Below are 19,635 nucleotides of genomic sequence, written 5' to 3'. Positions count from 1 at the left end.
ACATGAGCAATCCTTTAGTCACATAAAATAAGAAAGATTCTCAAATGAGAAGTTTATTTTGGGGATTAGTTACTAGTAGCAAGAGAAGCAGAGATCATGCATGTTTACTGATAAGAATCTAAGCAGAGGTATCAGTGTCTTATAAATACCAGCTTTGGTAGCAGCTTTCTGTAAATTCCAATCAACTAAGAGGGACAGAGGTAGCATGCAGCTTGGTCTCCCTATGGTTTTGTCCAGGAAATAACTCCTGGAAATTCAGGCTGGAGTGTGTCAATTTAGTACAGTACTCTATAAGATTATTTAAGCCCTCTATCTATTTATTAATCAATTTCTACTTAAAGTAGATGGAAATACTTCTGTTATTTGTAACTAATTTTATTTTATGTATAGTAGTTATTACCATAAAGGGATGCAGACAACAAAACAGACTCCAAAGAAATGTGAATCAGTTTTCTAACATGGTTGGTATTAAAAACAGTAAAAAAGCAAGCAAGCAAACAAACAAACAAACAAAAAACATCTGTCATCCCTTTTTTACATTTTTTCATTAATTTTAATTTATTGTGTTAATATGAATTCAAGTGTCCCACTCAATATAATTCCCTCACCCCCACCCCTGTGTCCCCCATAAATCCCCTTTACTCCCCTCCCCCTAACTCCCTCCACTTTCCTTTTAGGATTTGCTGTCCTGTTATCTGTATCTATGTGTTATGTATATATAATTTCATTAATCCCTTCACCTTCTCTGATACCATCCTGTCATCCCCCTTCCCGCTGACAGCTGTCCCTCTGCTCCCTGTGACTCAGCCTCTGACTCTATTCCGTTCCTCAGTTCATTTTGTTCATTAGATTCCACATGTAAGTGAGATCATATTATATTTGTCTTTCTCTGCCTGGCTTACTTCACTTAGCATAATAATCTCCAGGTTTATCCATGCCATCGCAAAAGGTAAGATTTTCTTCTTTTTCACGGCCACATAGTATTCCTTGTGTATATGTACCACAGCTTTTTTTTTTTTTTTTTTTATAAATTTTTATTAATGTTAATGGGATGACATTAATAATTCAGGGTACATATATTCAAAGAAAAACATGTCTAGGTTATCTTGTCATTAAATTATGTTGCATACCCCTCGCCCAGAGTCAGATTGTCCTCCGTCACCCTCTATCTAGTTTTCTCTGTGCCCCTCCCCCTCCCCCTAAATCTCTCCCTCCCTCCCTCCTGTGTCCTCCCTCCCCCCACCCCTGGTAACCACCACACTCTTGTCCATGTCTCTTAGTCTCGTTTTTATGTTCCACCAATGTATGGAATCATGTAGTTCTTGTTTTTTTTCTGATTTACTTATTTCACTCCGTATAATGTTATCAAGATCCCACCATTTTGTGTAAATGATCTAATGTCATCATTTCTTATGGCTGAGTAGTATTCCATAGTGTATATGTGCCACATCTTCTTTATCCAATCCTCTATTGAAGGGCTTTTTGGTTGTTTCCATGTCTTGGCCACTGTGAACAATGCTGCTATGAACATGGGGCTACATGTGTCTTTACGTATCAATGATTCTGAGGTTTTGGGGTATATACCCAGTAGAGGGATTGCTGGGTCATAAGGTAGTTCTATTTGCAGTTTTTTGAGGAACCACCATACTTTCCTCCATAGTGGTTGTACTACTTTACATTCCCACTAACAGTGGATGAGGGTTCCTTTTTCTCCACAGCCTCTCCAACATTTGTTATTACCCGACTTGTTGATAATAGCTAATCTAACAGGGGTGAGGTGGTATCTCATTGTAGTTTTGATTTGCATTTCTCTAATAACTAATGAAGCTGAGCATCTTTTCATATATCTGTTGGCCATTTGTATTTCTTCCTGGGAGAAGTGTCTGTTCATGTCCTCTTCCCATTTTTTTATTGGATTGTTTGTTTGTTTGTTGTTGAGTTTTATGAGTTCTTTGTAAATTTTGGATATTAGGCCCTTATCTGAGCTGTCGTTTGAAAATATCAGTTCCCATTTAGTTGGCTGTCTGTTTATTTTGATATCAGTTTCTCCTGCTGAGCAAAAACTTTTAATTCTGATGTAGTCCCATTCATTTATCTTTGCCTTCACTTCTCTTGCCATTGGAGTCAAGTTCATAAAATGTTCTTTAAAACCCAGATCCATGAGTTTAGTACCTATGTCTTCTTCTATGTACTTTATTGTTTCAGATCTTATATTTAGGTCTTTGATCCATTTTGAATTAATTTTAGTACACGGGGACAGGCTGTAGTCGAGTTTCATTCTTTTGCATGTGGCTTTCCAGTTTTCCCAACACCATTTGTTGAAGAGGCTTTCTTTTCTCCATTTTGTGTTGTTGGCCCCTTTATCAAAGATTATTTGACCATATATATGTGGTTTTATTTCTGGGCTTTCTATTCTGTTCCATTGGTCTGAGTGTCTATTTTTCTGCCAATACCATGCAGTTTTGATTATTATGGCCCTATAATATAGTTTAAAGTCAGGTATTGTAATGCCCCCAGCTTCATTCTTTTTCCTTAGGATTGCTTTGGCTATTCGGGGTTTTTTATAGTTCCATATAAATCTGATGATTTTTTGTTCCATTTCTTTAAAAAATGTCATAGGAATTTTTATGGGAATTGCATTAAATTTATATATTACTTTGGTAATATGGCCATTTTAATTATATTTATTCTTCCTATCCAAGAACAAGGAATATTTTTCTATCTCATTGTGTCTTTTTCTATTTCTCTTAGCAATGCCTTGTAGTTTTCTTTATATAGGTCCTTTACATTCTTTGTTATGTTTATTCCTAGGTATTTTATTTTTTTTGTTGCAAACGTGAAGGGGATTATTTTTTTGAGTTCGTTTTCTAATATTTCATTGTTGGCATATAGAAATGCTATGGACTTCTGTATGTTAATTTTGTATCCTGCGACCTTACTGTATTGGTTTATTGTTTCTAGTAATCTTTTTGTGGAGTCCTTTGGGTTTTCGATGTATAGGATCATATCATCAGCAAAAAGTGATACCTTTACTTCTTCTTTTCCGATATGGATGCCTTTTATTTCTTTGTCTTGTCTGATTGCTCTGGCCAGAACTTCTAGCACCACGTTAAATAAGAGTGGAGAGAGTGGACACCCCTGTCGTGTTCCTGATTTAAGGTGGAAAGTCCTCAGTTTTATGCCATTTAATATGATGTTGGCTGATGGTTTATCATATATGGCCTTTATTATGTTGAGATATTTTCCTTCTATACCCATTTTGTTGAGAGTCTTAAACATGAAATTGTGTTGTATTTTATCGAAAGCCTTTTCTGCATCTATTGATAAGATCATGTGGTTTTTGTTCTTTGTTTTGTTGATATGATGTATTACGTTAACTGTTTTATGTATGTTGAACCATCCTTGAGATTCTGGGATGAATCCCACTCGATCATGATGTATTATTTTTTTAATATGTTGTTGTATTCGATTTGCCAGTATTTTGTTTAGTATTTTAGCATCTGTATTCATTAGAGATATTGGTCTGTAGTTTTCTTTTTTTGTGCCATCCTTGCCAGGTTTTGTTATGAGGGTTATGTTGGCCTCATAAAATGTGTTTGGAAGTATTGCTTCTTCTTCAATTTTTTGGAACACTTTGAGTAGAATAGGAACCAAGTCTTCTTTGAATGTTTGATAGAATTCACTAGTATAACCATCTGGACCTGGACTTTTATTTTTGGGGAGGTTTTTAATAGTTTTTTCTATTTCCTCCCTGCTGATTGGTCTGTTTAGGCTTTCTGCTTCTTCATGACTCAGTTTAGGAAGGTTGTATTGTTCTAGGAATTTATCCATTTCTTCTAGATTGTTGTATTTGGAGGCATATAGTTTTTCATAGTATTCTACAATAATTCTTTGTATATCTATGATGTCTGTGGTGATCTCTCCTCTTTCATTTTGGATTTTATTTATTTGAGTCCTGTGTCTTTTTTCCTTGGTGAGTCTTGCCAAGGGTTTGTCGATTTTGTTGATCTTTTCAAAGAACCAGCTCCTTGTTTTATTGATTTTTTCTATAGTTTCTCTGTTCTCTATTTCGTTTATTTCTGCTCTGATTTTTATTATCTCCTTTCTTCGGCTGGTTTTGGGTTGTCTTTGTTCTTCTTTTTCTAGTTCCTTAAGGTGTGAAGTTAAGTGGTTTACTTCGGCTCTCTCTTGTTTGTTCATATAGGCCTGAAGTGATATGAACTTTCCTCTTATTACTGCTTTTGCTGCATCCCAGAGATTCTGATATGTCGTATTTTCATTTTCATTTGTTTGTATATATCTTTTGATCTCTGCCCTTATTTCTTCTTTGACCCATTCATTTTTTAAAAGTATGTTGTTTAATTTCCACAATTTTGTGTACCACAGCTTTTTAACCACTCATCCACTGATGGACACTTGGGTTGTTTCCAGATCTTGGCTATTGTGAACTATGCTGCAATAAACATGGGAGTGCATATCTTCTTTTGAATTAGTGATTTGGTATTCTTAGGATATACTCCTAAAAATGGGATAGCTGGGTCAAAAGGCAGTTCCATTTTTAATTTAAAACCTATCATCCTCAAAGGGTACAATACTGGTACAATGAATGCTTATGTAGAATACTTGCCTATATAATACAGCACACCATTGTCGGGTCAAGGTACCACTGCTATAAACCACTAGCGCAGGAATGATTTAAAGCAGCAGCCCTTTCAGGTCTCTTCTATGAAAGTTCAGGTATTGCTTGGTAAACAGAGAGACCCCAATATTGTAATCGAGACATTTTGGTAGATTCAAAGAAATCTGTCTATCTCAAATTCCTGAACTCCAGGAGCTATTTCTGACAGCAGGGGCTGCCTCCTTACAAGTCCAGTGAAGTAGGCAATGCCTTGAAAAACTTGTAATGACTCCACGTGCACTGTTGACACTACTGCACTCCTCATGTCTCAATTCTCTCATTTCTCCCTAATTAGCTCTCCTATTAACTCTAGAACAGGTCCTACCTATTTTATTCAATTTTTTATTCAAAAGGGAAAAGCCTTACACAACCCAAAGTATTTCAAGACTTTATTAACTTATGTTAGTATAAATCTTGGAATTATGTGTGAAATTGATTAGCAGAGTGTTAGATGAGAAAAGAATTTTACATTTAAATCAAGCTAAATTTATCTATTGGAGTGTATCAACAATTCTGTATCAAAGGTGACAATTCCTGGTTGTTTGATTAACATCTGAATACAATTTGATCGATACTAAATTTAGTTCAGTAGATATAAATTGTTTGGTCTAACATTGTAGAGAGAAATTCAGGGAGTCACACATAGATTTTTGGTTATATATTTGATTAGTAAAGAGTATATAGCAGGTCAAATTGTATTGTTTTTGTTTTTTTGGGTTTTTTTTTCTTCTTCTTCTTTTCCAAATGAGAGGAGGGGAGATAGAGAGACAGACTCCTGCATGTATGCCAACTGGGATTCACCTGACAAACTCCATCTAGGGCCGATGCTCTGCCATCCTAGGGCCATGCTCACAACCAAGCTATTTTTAGTGACAAAGGCAGAGACTCCACAGAGCTATCCTCAGTGCCCAGGCTGATGTGCTTGAACCAATCAAGCCGTATCTGCAGGAGGGGAACAGAGAGAAAGAGAGGGAAAGGAGACAAAGAAGCAGATGGTCGCTTTTCTGTGTGCCCTGACTAGGAATCAAACCCAGGACATCCAGCAACACTCACTCTACCACTGAACCAACCAGCCAAGGCCATAGTACAATTATTCTAATACCTTAGCAAACTGACTAATGGCATTTACTAACTGGTGAGTACTTATTTTGAAATATTTTCAGTAGGATGTACCTGACAAGTTTAGGGTTGTTTATGGGAAACACACTTGGAGTCCATGAATCTATAAAACCTTCAGAGAATGGATCCATAGATAATATCACTTAAACTAAATACCAATTACTATAAATCAAATTATTTTATCTCCAAAATAGCTTCATTCTGACTAACACACATCATTCAAGGACCTTCTGCACTAATTGTGGGCCATGTATCATCTGTACATGAAACCCTAGATGCTGAAGGTGGTTTTTGTAGTCCAGATTGGTCCAGATTTCACCTGGGCTTCACCATTACTTGCATCTTTGAAAGTAATACCACAGCTTGATATGGGGTAAGATTAGTGATCATACTTTATATTATCTCGACAGCATTGACTAAAACTTGGACCTATGGGTGACAAGGATTTGAAAGGGAGTCTGAACTATGGATGGTCATATATCTCATGAAAAATAAAGGATTTATTTATAAAGAAAGAAGGGAAGCCTGGCTGTTGAGGCAGTCAGCTGTCTCTAACACAAAAGGTAGAAAGAAAAAAAAATTGGAGCACTTTTTAGGGACCTCTCAAGGTTAATTATGCTGTTCAGAGCGACTTGTCAGACTGACCAAAATCAAATCATAGATCAAGTTCTGGCCTGAATTTGAATGTTCTTGTTGTGAGCTCCCTTTTCCTCATCTGCTCCAGTCATCACAGAAGAACAGTTTCAGAGCTCACAATTTGTGCAACTCCAAATGCCACAATAGACATATGACTTAGCTTTGTGGGGTTTTTTAGCACATATAATCTTTGTTTTCTAAAAATTTAAAGCTAGTTTTCATTGTAGAAATTTCTTATTCTGATAAAATGGCTTTTGTTTTTTTCCATTTGCTTGTTTTATTTGTTGTTGTTGTTTTTGATAGTTTTGAGAATGTTAACTCCTGTTGTATAATAAAATATTTACTTTTTTATTTTTATTTATTTATTTTTTACAGAGACAGAGAGTGAGTTAGAGAGAGGGATAGACAGGGACATACAGACAGGAACGAAGAGAGATGAGAAGCATCAATTATTAGTTTTTCATTGCGCATTGCAACACCTTAGTTGTTCATTGATTGCTTTCTCATATGTGCCTTGACCATGGGCCTTCAGCAGACCGAGTAACCCCTTGCTGGAGCCAGCAACCTTGGGTTCAAAGTGGTGGGCTTTTCCTCAAACCAGATGAGCCAACACTCAAGCTGGCGACCCTGGGGTCTCGAACCCGGGGCCTCTGCATCCCAGTCCGACGCTCTATCCACTGCGCCACTGCCTGGTCAGGCTAAAATATTTACTTTTAATATCAGTTAGTTTTCAAAAAAGTTTAGTCAAATTTATTCTTTGTGCTCAGTGTATCTTTTACTATACCTCAAAGAAGCTCAGTTAGATATAAAGTTCCAGTTACAAATTCAATTATATTAAAAAATGCATGAACTCTAAAGTATTGATACAAATCTATGTGCATGTTTAAAAAACTATAAACTTACCCACTTATTAAAAATTATCTATTAAGGGATTTTATAATATTCTCTATCAAACCAAGACCAAAAAGACATTATAAAATTGTTTTTCTTATCACATTATATTTGTAGTAAAGCCTCTGTATAAGTAAGGAAGTACAGAAAAATATTAGGTAAAAATTAACAGTAGGTCTATAGCCAATAGAAAATAAAGGCCCAACCTAATAGCATTAAGATATATAGCAGTACACTTTAAATACTGCCCAGGAGCTATGAGTGTATAATCTCTATTCTGGACATTAAAATGTGATTACAGGAAAGTGGGCCCCTGGATTTAGTTCAGGCAGATGGTAGGGCACTGCAAAGGAGAAGAGCAAGTAGAGGAGATGTTTGGCTAAGGCCTCCGTGGGACAGTGAGACTGCCACAGCATCAGCACCCTCAGAACCAGCAGCCACAGCAGGGAGGGAGGCACTGCCTAGAACAAGCAGGTCCTCAGAGCCTGTAATCTGTGCACACAATATCAGCACCTGGCAGCTTTTCTGGCAAAGACACCTCTGGGTATTGTTAGGTCATAGTGGGTGACAAAAACATGGTGGCACCTGTGGCCAAACAACTCCATACTTGTCCATAATAACAGAAGATATCTCTAATGATATATAGAGAATACTTATATTTCCTATGTGCCACACAAATTCCAAGGGCTTATATATATTGACTCACTAATCCTGTGACCTTAGCCCTTTTGCTCAAAGTCACATGTAGTCTGTGGTAACTCAAGATTCAGGCTCAAGCCTGACCAGGCTGTGGCGCAGTAGATAGAGTGTTGGACTGGAAAATGGAGGACCCAGGTTCAAGACCCTTAGGTTGCCAGCTTGAACACGGCTCACCTGGTTTGACCAAGGCTCACCAGCTTGAGCCCAAGGTCGCTGGCTCGCGCAAGGGGTCACGGGGTCTGCTGTAGACTCCTGGTCAAGGCACATATGAGAAATCAATCAATTAACAACTAAGGAGCCGCAAGGGTTGATGTTTCTCATCTCTCTATCTTCCTGTCCATCTGTCTCTCTCTGACTCTCTCTGTCTCTGCCACACACACACAAAAAAGATTCATGCTCAAAATATCTTGCTAAACATTATACAATGCTGAGAGACAGAATGTGTAATTAATTAAACATGTTAGAGATTTCCGGGGAATTCCAGAATGAATTAGAAACTGTAGGGATTGGCTGAAATGTAGATATTATAGAAAAGAAGTGGCAAAACCAAAGAAAGAATTTGAGGTCTTTGATGTGACCTTAATTTCTCTTTTATGGTAATCCTTGGGAAACATCTGTTATAAATAATTAGATGAAATGGAGTCTCTTAAATAATTCAAAGGTAAAAATATATGCCTATAAACATGATCTTGACCAAATTTCTACTATGAAATTAAAATACAGTGTGTCTGTAAAGTCATGGTGCACTTTTGACCTGTCACAGGAAAGCAACAAAAGACGATAGAAATGTGATGAGCCTAGGGTATTTCTTCCAAGAAGCAGGCAAACTGATCTCATTTGCACAAGGGCCACTTAACTATGTTTTGCCTGAATAGTCAGGTTTTTTATTCTTCCTTCAAAGATCTGTTGTGGGTATTGATAGTCCTATTTTCTGCTGCTTTGCTTAATATACAGTGTTTCCTTTATCCCTCCTACCTCAATGTCCCACTCATATTTCAGGCTGGGACCTACTCCTAATTTAGAGCTCTCTTTCCCTCTTTTGCCAACTTCTATTATGAATCTACCTTTGCCACCCAGCTTAGTGTATCCCAAGGTTCTCTTTACCATGCCACAGATGCAGAGCTCCAGGGAAAAGCAACCTGGTCTCATCTCTCCAGGCAGAGGAGAACAGAAGCTCCATATCCATGCATGCTGCAAATGGCTTTTCCAGTCTACCTGAATCATTACCAGCTAGAAGCAGCGGTCATTGGGACTTGGACATGAGCTGCAAAGTATAGAATGGTGACAACAATTCCAGTGCCATGAGGACTTTTCCTGGATGTGGACTTTTCCTGGACTCCTGCTCCCTGTGACAGCTCCTAACAGACTGAACTGTGGTTGGTTTGCATTTTTCAGGAATTTGGCATGGTGATGGGGCCAACTTGGACTTGGTGAACATGCTGTATTGCCCAAGAGTTTGCTTAAAGGCTTTTAATCAGTGTAAAAAAACAAATAGAAGACTGGATGACATTGGATCACTTACAGCAGAATGGTGGAATCTTGATAACATTATGCGGAGTGAAATAAGTGAATCAGAAAAAAACAAGAACTGCAGGATTCCATACATTGGTGGGACATAAAAACGAGACTAAGAGACATGGACAGGCGTGGGGTGGTTACGGGGGGGGGGGGGGAGAAGAGGAGGGGGAGGGGGAGGGTACAAAGAAAACTGGATAGAGGGTGACGGAGGATGATCTCTCTTTGGGTGATGGGTATGTAACAGAACTAAATGACAAGATAACCTGGAAATGTTTTCTTTGAATATATGTACCCTGATTTATTGATGTCACCCCATTAAAATAAAAATTTATTTATAAAAAAAATGTGAAATTTGCACCAAATAAAAGGAAAACTCTCCCAGTTTCATACCTATTCAGTGCAGTTCCATGTGGGCTCATGCACAGATTTTTTAGGGCTTCTTAGGTAGCTATCTCATATAGCCTCTACAGACTCGTCACTGACTGATGGCCTACTAGAATGGGTTTCTCCACCAAACTGCTGGTTTCCTTCAACTACTTATCCCACTGAGTAATGTTATTCCTATGTGGTGGCGCTTCGATATAAACATGTCGATATTCACGTTGCACTTTGGGCATGGATTCGAATTTAGCAAGTCACAGAACACACTGAACTTTCCTCTGTACTGTTCACATCTCGACTGGCATGGCCATGGGCTGCTCCGCTGTATACACAGTGTTACGTCATCATCTGTGCATGCGCACATGCTGCCACATCATCCTACAGAAACTGAGAGGGTTTTCCTTTTATTTGGTGCAGATTCCACATTTCTATTGTCTTTTGTTGCTTTCCTGTGACTGGTCAAAAGTGCACTATGACTTAACGGACACACTGTATTTCATTATGTTTTTACAATATATCCCTGGTGAAGATGGACAGGGAACCCAAATTAACAGATTTATATTCCAACAGGGCACCCAGATTAACATAATTTATATTAGAGCAGTTTATAGTTAAAAAACCTCAAAACTAAGATCCACTTTCTGGAAATCAAAATAATGTTTATGAAAATAGCATTCCATCCATGGTCACAATTACAATTTATTCCACAATATAACAGATAATAACAAATTTCATCAGACATTAATTGCATGGGAATTATATAACAGGTATAAAGAATCCCAGCTTTTGGATTGTGTAATTCTAATATATTTATTTTAAAAAGTCAAATTTACAGACTATATGCTAGATTTAGGCTGATACTATTATTGCTTAACTAAAAATATATAGATTAAATGGAGTTCCCATTCTCATTAAAAATATTTAAAGTCTTATCTCCTAGAGTAGTGATATTCAAACTTAAAAAATAAAAAAATCTACAAAACTTTTTCACTAAATAATTATTAACTACTCATCAAAAATATAAATGTAATAAAATAAGTTGTGTATATAGATAACAATCACCATAGGTTATACATTTTATAAACATAATCACAATACTTGAAATAAAAATCTTTAAAAGAAAATAAATATGGAATAAAGTTTTATAAATATCATTTCTATTGCAGGAACTATAGACATATAGAGAATTTTTAACTCAGAAATTGAATTGCAAGATATAGCACTATATATGATAATCTGATTTTCCCTTCTGTTGACAACCTGTTCTCAGATATGATTAAAATCATCATTGCTTTGTCTTTTGAGTAACAGATGAAAAGCTTTAACTAGGATGTGTTAAATGTCATGTCTACTTTTTTTTCTCATTGTTTATATTTCAGTCACAGATGCTATTTTCTTACAAGAATATTTTAGGGTCATCACCCATTTTTGAGGTTTCTTTAGCTTAAAGTAATTACTATAACCAATAAATCATGTTATCTTGATATATGTATGCTGTACTTTGTTAAAATACATTGAAAGAAACTATTGAGAGTGGCATTTTCATTTAATGCCTCATGGAACCTCCTTGTTCCTTAAGAACTTATCTTATTCTGTACAAATTCATAATCTTCTGATAGATATGCTTTAAAGAAGATGCCAGTACCAGTCTAAGTAGTAAGTATTAGTAAAGCATAATTCCTTTTATATTTTTAAATTCAAAATATGTATTAAATATATACTTCTCATGTTTGATAAATGATATTTAGATAATTAATATGTATTTATGTTTAATAATATCATTTATAAAGATAAATCTACAATAATTATATCATTTAGAAAAAAAGCTATAAAAATAAACATACATATTTTAATTGCATCTTTTAAATTATTTTCAAATACTGTGTTTATGTAAGCTGTGTGCCTAATCACATTGATAAGTCTTTCAGGTCTTTTCCCTAAATAAAAATAAATTATTATGATATAGATTCTGCTTTTAAACTCTCTGAAGTCAGACATTAACCATCAGCAAGGCATAAAAAGATTTATGAAAGAAGTTCTATTTTTAACCTTATTTTTATATTGTAATAAAACAATACCTAAAAACATCATTCATAGTAGTGGTCAAGAGTTTGTTTTCACATTACAAAATGTTTTCAAGAGCTTGACTTCACTGATTGTAGTATATATATTAGTATCCCCTTCTAAGTATATTTTATATTTTTAAGATAAGAAATTTTATATTGTCTTTTATTGTTAATATTTATCTCTACAAATACCTCTTACCCAACCACTCTCTGATTAGATATGTGATGTTCTCAACACCTAGTGACTAATTGCTTCTATCTCTTAAACCAGAAATAATCAAATGTTAGCCAAAGATATATTCTCAATATTATTTATTCAAACTTATATTTTATATCTGTCAAGACATAGCTTTCCCTTCCCTTCCTTCCTTCCTTCCTTCCTTCCTTCCTTCCTTCCTTCCTTCCTTCCTTCCTTCCTATTTCCCTTCTTCTTTCCTTTCTTTTTTTCTTTAAATAATGCAAGTTGATTATATTTTGATTCCTAATAACAAACATTATTTAGAATATAGAATGTGTAACACTTTAAAAATTAGATTCCCCTTTCCCCATTGCTAGGGATTGGCTTATTCTATGTCATAGTCATGGAATCACTAGTATCTGATAGATGAAGTTGTTATCTGGAGACCTGAATTTATATCAGAACAATGGCATAAATTGTCAGCTATATCTGACAGTATTCTTTTAATCTAAAAGCTATCATTCTCTAAGATTTTACAACTTAAATATGTCAATAATGCAAACTTGCAAAGGTGCTTTTCTGTAGCAATTTCATCCATTGAAAACACATAGTTATTTTATGGCTTATAAGAGGTAAATGAACTATAAATGTAATATTAACTTTGAAATATAAAATATACTTATATGGCAAAGATGTACTTCACTGATTTAATCAATTTGTAGGTCATCCTTTCTATCCACGGTGTTAAAAAGAATTTGGCATGATGAGAAGCAATCTTATTTGGAATTCTTGAAGTATACAGAGTAAATTAAAGTTTGTTGAACTATCTAATACAGAATATAATTAGTAATTTAGAAATGAGATTTTTCTGTGTTGACTTTCAATGTGATAAAATTCATTTGATTTTTTTTTTTTTCGTGTGAGGTTTTCTAGTGATGAACTGGTCATTCTTTCCCCCATCCCTTTTCTCAAATCTGAATTATATTTCCCAATATTACTTGTATCTTTTTAGGTTACACATCATGTGATATTTAACAATATACCATTTTTACTTAATGCCTCATTAAGTGACGATTTCTGAATTTTTGAAATTAGTCAACTTTTAATTTTTATAGCATCATGTTAGAGTAGTTGTATATATTTCAATGTTATGAAATTAAGGCTCAGGGATTTTAAGGTCTTATTGATAAAATTATGTGACTGTCAACTGGGCCACATTTTGCACTGAAAATTAAATATATATTTAAAGAACAATTATTTGATGCTATTTTTTTAGTCGGTTAGTTCATAATAGTATTCTGTGGAAGCTAGAGATATCATATTTATACATTTACATGTTTACTTGACAGTGTGCTTATTTTCAAGTACTCTGTTAGGTGATGGAGGTGTCTCTTCTGTTTTATAGTGAGTAAGATGCCTCTTTAGGAAGGGAATAAGTTCTTTTGTTGGTGAATTTGTTATGGTGCATTTGAGATGAAAACATCAAGATGTGAATGGAGGACCTAGCCAGTTTGTTTAGTGGTGGACCATCACCCAAGAGTGTGGAAGTCCTGGGTTTCAATTCTGGTCAGGGCACACAAGAGAAATGACCATCTGCTTTTCCACCTCTTTCCTTCTTCTTCTCTCTCTTTCTTTCTCTCTCTCTCTCTCTCCCCTCCCCCTCCTGCAACCATGGCTTCATTGGTTCAAGCCAGCTGGACTCAAGTGCTGAGGATGGCTCCATGGCCTCCACCTCAGGTGCAAAAAAAAAAAAAAAAAATTGCCCCCTAATGGGCTTGCTGGGTGGATGCTGGTCAGGGCACTCCATAGTCAGGTAGTCTGTCTCTCTGCCTCCTCTTCTCTCACTAAAATTCACAGAAAAAAGAAGAAGAAGATGTCAATTTAGGTAGAAGAGGTGTTTCTATTAATGCCTGATGCCCATAGAAAGAATTTCTTCAAACGAAGAAAGTTGTCCTTTACTATAAATATTAGAAAGTTGACTCCTTCTGGAAAAAAGTAATAGGCTTCTAAAATACTATAGATGTTAAATACATACAGCGGTTCATGTTCTGTTTTATTAATACACTAGAGTAGGAAAGCAAAGAGAAGAAATTCCTCAGTGGGCAATGGAGGTTACAATGACAGTGTTAGCTGTATGAAAAGACCAAGGCCTCTGTATAGCCAAATTAAAATGAGCAATGTCCTGAAAAATATGTTCCCAAGGCCTCCAATTCCAATTATGTTTCTTCTGGAAGGCAGGTAGGAGAGTACCTAACACTAGGAAATGTCTCTGTCCAGACGTGGTTCTTAATAGATTAAGACTGTTACTCGTGGCCATCAAACTTCTGAGTCATTTAGAATCCATTTAATTACAAGAAACCGATTCTTTACTTAAAGTAGGTTAAATCATAGAAATTTACCTTTCTATGAAACAAGTATTTAAACTATGGGGAATTACAAAACTGATACAGCAGTTGAGCAAATTATGCCTCTAGGTTTTCTTCTCTGGCACATTCTTGGTTTACTCTTTTTAATTATAGGGAGACTACAGTAGCCTCTGAGCATCATTTCTTCATTTCAATGATTTAAATGGGAATGGGGCAAGAACTATTCATGATTTAAAGCATTTAAAGCCCCTCACCCTACTTTCCTTTAAAATTCAAATGCCAGAAATGGGTTTCATATTTACTCTTAAGTTAATTATTGGCAAGTAGAGATGGAATACCCTAATTGATATTGAGCAAATATGATTTATCCCCCAAGATAGGTAATGCTACCACATACAAATAAAAATGAAGACAAGGATGAAGTGTGCATTTGTTGATGAGTGGCTAATCAACATTATCTGGTGCATCATTGCATCATTTTACTTACCATTTTTTCTTCTAGACTTTCATACTCTATACATTAACATCTCATGGATTTGCAGGCATTGAATTTAAAAACCAATTAAATTTATGTGCTGGACACTGCAAAAATAAATGTAGTTATGAAACAGATCTTAGCAAATTCACCTTACACAGTCTGAAAGGCAAGAAAACAAAAAGTTTTCTATATGAAGGTCTGAGTTTTAAAGCAGAGTAGGTATTGGCCATGTCAATGTCAGAAGAAAAACAGTGTGTGCAGAGGAAAGGAGCAAACTGTAAACTACAGACTAACAAATAGTTCATTTTGCCTGGAAAAACTATAAGCGTCTTTATGTTTCTGGAGAGTGTGCCTCAAAGTTACAGCTTGTTAGCTATGGGGTATTAGACTGACTTTTTTATATAAATTTTTATTAATCTTAATGGGGTGACATCAATAAATCAGGGTATATATGTTCAATGTAAACATGTCCAGGTAATCTTGTCATTCAATTATGTTACATACCCATTACCCAAAGTCAGATTGTCCTCCGTCACCTTCTATCTAGTTTTCTTTCTGCCCCTCCCCCTCTCCTTCCCCTCTCCCTTCCTCTCCCCTTCCCCTCTCCCCCCCATAACCTCTACACTCTTGTCCATGTCTCTTAGTCTCGCTTTTATGTCCCACCTATGTATGGAATCATGCAGACTGACTTTTTAAAATTAACATTATGACCCTGGCTGGGTAACTTAGTTGGTTAAAGAACATTTTTCTGATATGTCATAGTTGTAGATTTTATTCCCAACCAGGCCACATTCAAAAATCAACCAATGAATTCATAGATAAGTGGAACATTAAATTGATGCTTCTCTTTCCTTTTCTTTCTTTCTAAACTCAATGTTAAAATTTTTAATACTTTTTTTTCTTTTATTTATAATTTCTGAAGCTGGAAACGGGGAGAGACAGACAGACTCCCGCATGCGCCGGACTGGGATCCACCCCGCACGCCCACCAGGGGCCACGCTCTGCCCACCAGGGGGCGATGCTCTGCCTCTCCCCGGCGTTGCTCTGCCGCAACCAGAGCCACTCCAGCGCCTGGGGCAGAGGCCAAGGAGCCATCCCCAGCGCCCGGGCCATCTTTGCTCCAATGGAGCCTTGGCTGCGGGAGGGGAAGAGAGAGACAGAGAGGAAGGAGGGGGGGTGGAGAAGCAAATGGGCGCGTCTCTTATATGCCCTGGCCGGGAATCAAACCCGGTCCCCCGCACGCCAGGCCGATGCTCTACCACTGAGCCAACCGGCCAGGGCAATAATTTTTTAATCTATTAATTTTAGTGAGAGAGAACAAGAGAGAGAGAGAGAGAGAGAGAGAGGAACTTTGATTTGTTCTTATATGTGCCCTGACCAGGGATCAAACTGGCAACTTCTGTACTACGGGGAGATACTCTAACCAACTAAGCTATCTGGCCAGGGCAATTTTAAATGTTTTTATTTAACATAACAGAGTTCTGCATTAGTGAATTACTTGGCTCACAAAAATTAGGAGATCAGAGAACATCCACATACTCCAGTACTTTCAGCCTTTTGTATAGTGCATTTTCACCAATGAAATAAAAGTTGGTTTTGCATCTCATTTGCATAGTCAAACAACTTTCTTTGACATGTTGTTTGCTTTTCTGATGTTCCTGTTTAATAAAAAAAATAAAATGTTTTTTTTATTGCTTCATATTCATTTTGAAATATCCCTAATTTTTGTGAGCAGTATATTATAAACTAAATGTTTATGTCCCTTCCAAAATTTGTAAGTTGAAGCTCTAACTCCCAATATGATAATATTTAGAGATGGAATCTTTGGGAAGTAATTTGATTTAGCAGAAGGTGGATAGGTCATGAGGGTGAGATCCTTATGATAGGACCAATGTCCTCATAAGATGTCATCATAAGAGAATTTCTCTCTTCTCTTGAAGATACATCAAGAAGATAGCTTTCTTCCAGCCAGAAAAAAAGAGCTGTCAGCAGAATTGGCCAGCACTTTAGCTTTGTACTTAGCCCCTAGAACTGTAAGAAATTAATTTATATAGTCTATGGTTAGTTTGATATAATAGCTATAGGGTCACTCAGAATTGTATATTCTCTGGGTTTGAACGAATGTATACTGACATAAATTCATCATTATAATATCACATACAGTAGTTTCACTGCCCTAAAAACCTCTTAATACTTAGTTTTACAAAATAAGACGCACTTATGCATTTTGTTTTTATTTGTGTAGTTCTACTTTACTGTGGTTTTTCTCTCAACAATTTAAAAGACTATCATACCCTTTCACAGTGAGTTCAGACAAACTCAGGAGACTTTTGTTATCTACCTCATCATCTTTGAATATATTCTTCCCCAACATGAGCAAGTAACACCAGGAGACAGAACAGATGGTGGGAGGAACATAGAAAGGGTGTAACTGATTTCTGCAAAACTGCCTTTATAAAATGGTAAAGTCTATGCAGATCATACGTTTGACCCACTCTTGGAGATGAGGAGAAAGGAGTTTCAGAAAACATTTTTCTTGCTTTTGTTCCCTATTACAGCATTATGTTTTTTTCTGTTTTTCTTTTCTTTGTTTTTTTGCAGAGATAGAGAGTCAGAGGAATAGATAGGGACAGACAGACAGGAATGGGGAGGGATGAGAAGCATCAATCATCAATTTTTGGTTGTGGCACTTTAGTTGTTCATTGATTACTTTCTCATATGTGCCTTGACCGTGGGGCTACAGCAGACCGAGTAACCCCTTGCTCAAGCCAGTGACCTTGGGTTCAATCTGGTGAACTTTTTGCTCAAACCAGATGAGCCCGCGCTCAAGCTGGCGACCTTGAAGTTTCGAACCTAGGTCCTCTGCATCCCAGTCCGATGCTCTAGCCACTGTGCCACCTGCCTGGTCAGGCCCTGTCACAGTATTACTAATCATCTTTCCAATCCCATAAATTAACTTCAACCAGTCTTAGAAAGATAAACTTTATCTTGTAACTTAGGCTATATAAATGTCACCAGATCAAAATTATGCTCATAATCACTTTATAAAATGGTAAAGTCTAGGTCTTCATTTTGAAAGCCCCTTTTTCTTGTCCCGGTAATAGGTGACTTGATTAATTAAAATTAGGTCTTTAGGACAAAGGCTCCTGACCTCATTCATTGCTCTAAGCTTTGATTTAATAGCTGTCAACCTTTAAAAAAAAGTCAGTTTTCTACATCTATAAAATTATACAAGTTAGAGATATATTGGGTAACAATATTAGAGTTGGTAAAAGTTAAATGTAACTTAAAAATTATAAATATTTTGAAAAGTTGAATAAAAATCTGATCATAATATAAACCATATTCTTCTGTCAATTTATATTATGTCAAAAGACATTTTTGAGTTTAAATATAAATTAAAAATTAGTAATATGGAAAATACATTTTCCCAAATAAAGAGAAAAAATTTTTTTAAAAAGAGAAACAATATAATTTTGATTCATATTTTACAACTATGAACTGATGAGTCAGGAAGACTTAAATATGTTTAAGACAATTTAAGTTTGTAAACTATATGTATATTTTCAGGCTTTCTTATACTATTATTGATTCAAATTCATCTTACACCTCTTTAATGATACCTAAGAATGGAGGAGTAAGGAGAGAACTGACAGGATTTACACTGTTAGCTGACTTTTGCAGCCAAAAAATGGTAACTCTTGAATTATGCCTTTTTTTTAACCGTTTTGTAAAAATGTGTGCAATAAAATAAAAGTGCCATTCTTTTGAAGAAAACACATAACATCAAGCTCTTTACTCACCATGACACTATTTATCGCTTTGTTCATTTGTTTTTGCTAGTGTGAATTCTGAGATAAACATATGGTATCCACTTTCTCTCTTCAGTGTATTTATTATGTTGATGTGAACAGGCCTTCCTGCAGAGTGTTTTGAACACTGCATAAATAAAATAGAAAATTTTCATTGTAATAACATTTTTTATTTTTTAAATTCTTAAACAGGATTTGGTTAATAAGCTATTATATGGATCCATCATTAGTTCACTTCCCACAATGCTAAAAAAAAAAAAAAAGTGCTTTTCAGAATAGAATCCAAAGTTATTTAGTTAAAGCTGATATAAAATTCATATAATTGGCTACTTGAAGTCTGATTATGGCAGAAAGGTATATAATTAAGAAATATATAAACAAATGTTGTTAATTTAACAAACTGTAATGGAGGGCAAAATCCTACATAATCAACTATATAATCTATCTTCCCTGTAGAGTTAGTTCCTCCTTTCTCACCACAGAAGTAGGCTAGCTCCTTTTTCAGTGTTACAATTGCCCATTTTCCTTCCCATTCGATAGACTGACCCTCTCAGTCTAGAGATTTGTCTTATTCTTGCACACATCCCAATGCCTGGATAGATAAGTACTCAAATGTAAAATGACATGTTTATAGTAAGAATTTAAAATATATATATATTACATAAGTAGTAAAATGTATTCTGTGTTATTTTCTTTTGATTGTTGTGTAAAATGAAAGAAGCTAATATTTACTGATTACCTTGGCCCTCGCTGAGGGCTCAGGGGATAGAGTGTCAGTCAGCCTGGGTATAGACATTTCAGGTTCAATTTCTG

The sequence above is a fragment of the Saccopteryx leptura genome, chromosome 5 (assembly GCF_036850995.1).
Source record: "Saccopteryx leptura isolate mSacLep1 chromosome 5, mSacLep1_pri_phased_curated, whole genome shotgun sequence".
Classification (NCBI taxonomy): Eukaryota; Metazoa; Chordata; class Mammalia; order Chiroptera; family Emballonuridae; genus Saccopteryx; species Saccopteryx leptura.
The sequence above is the reverse complement of the archived record's forward strand: the minus strand, read 5'-3'. Positions refer to the sequence as shown.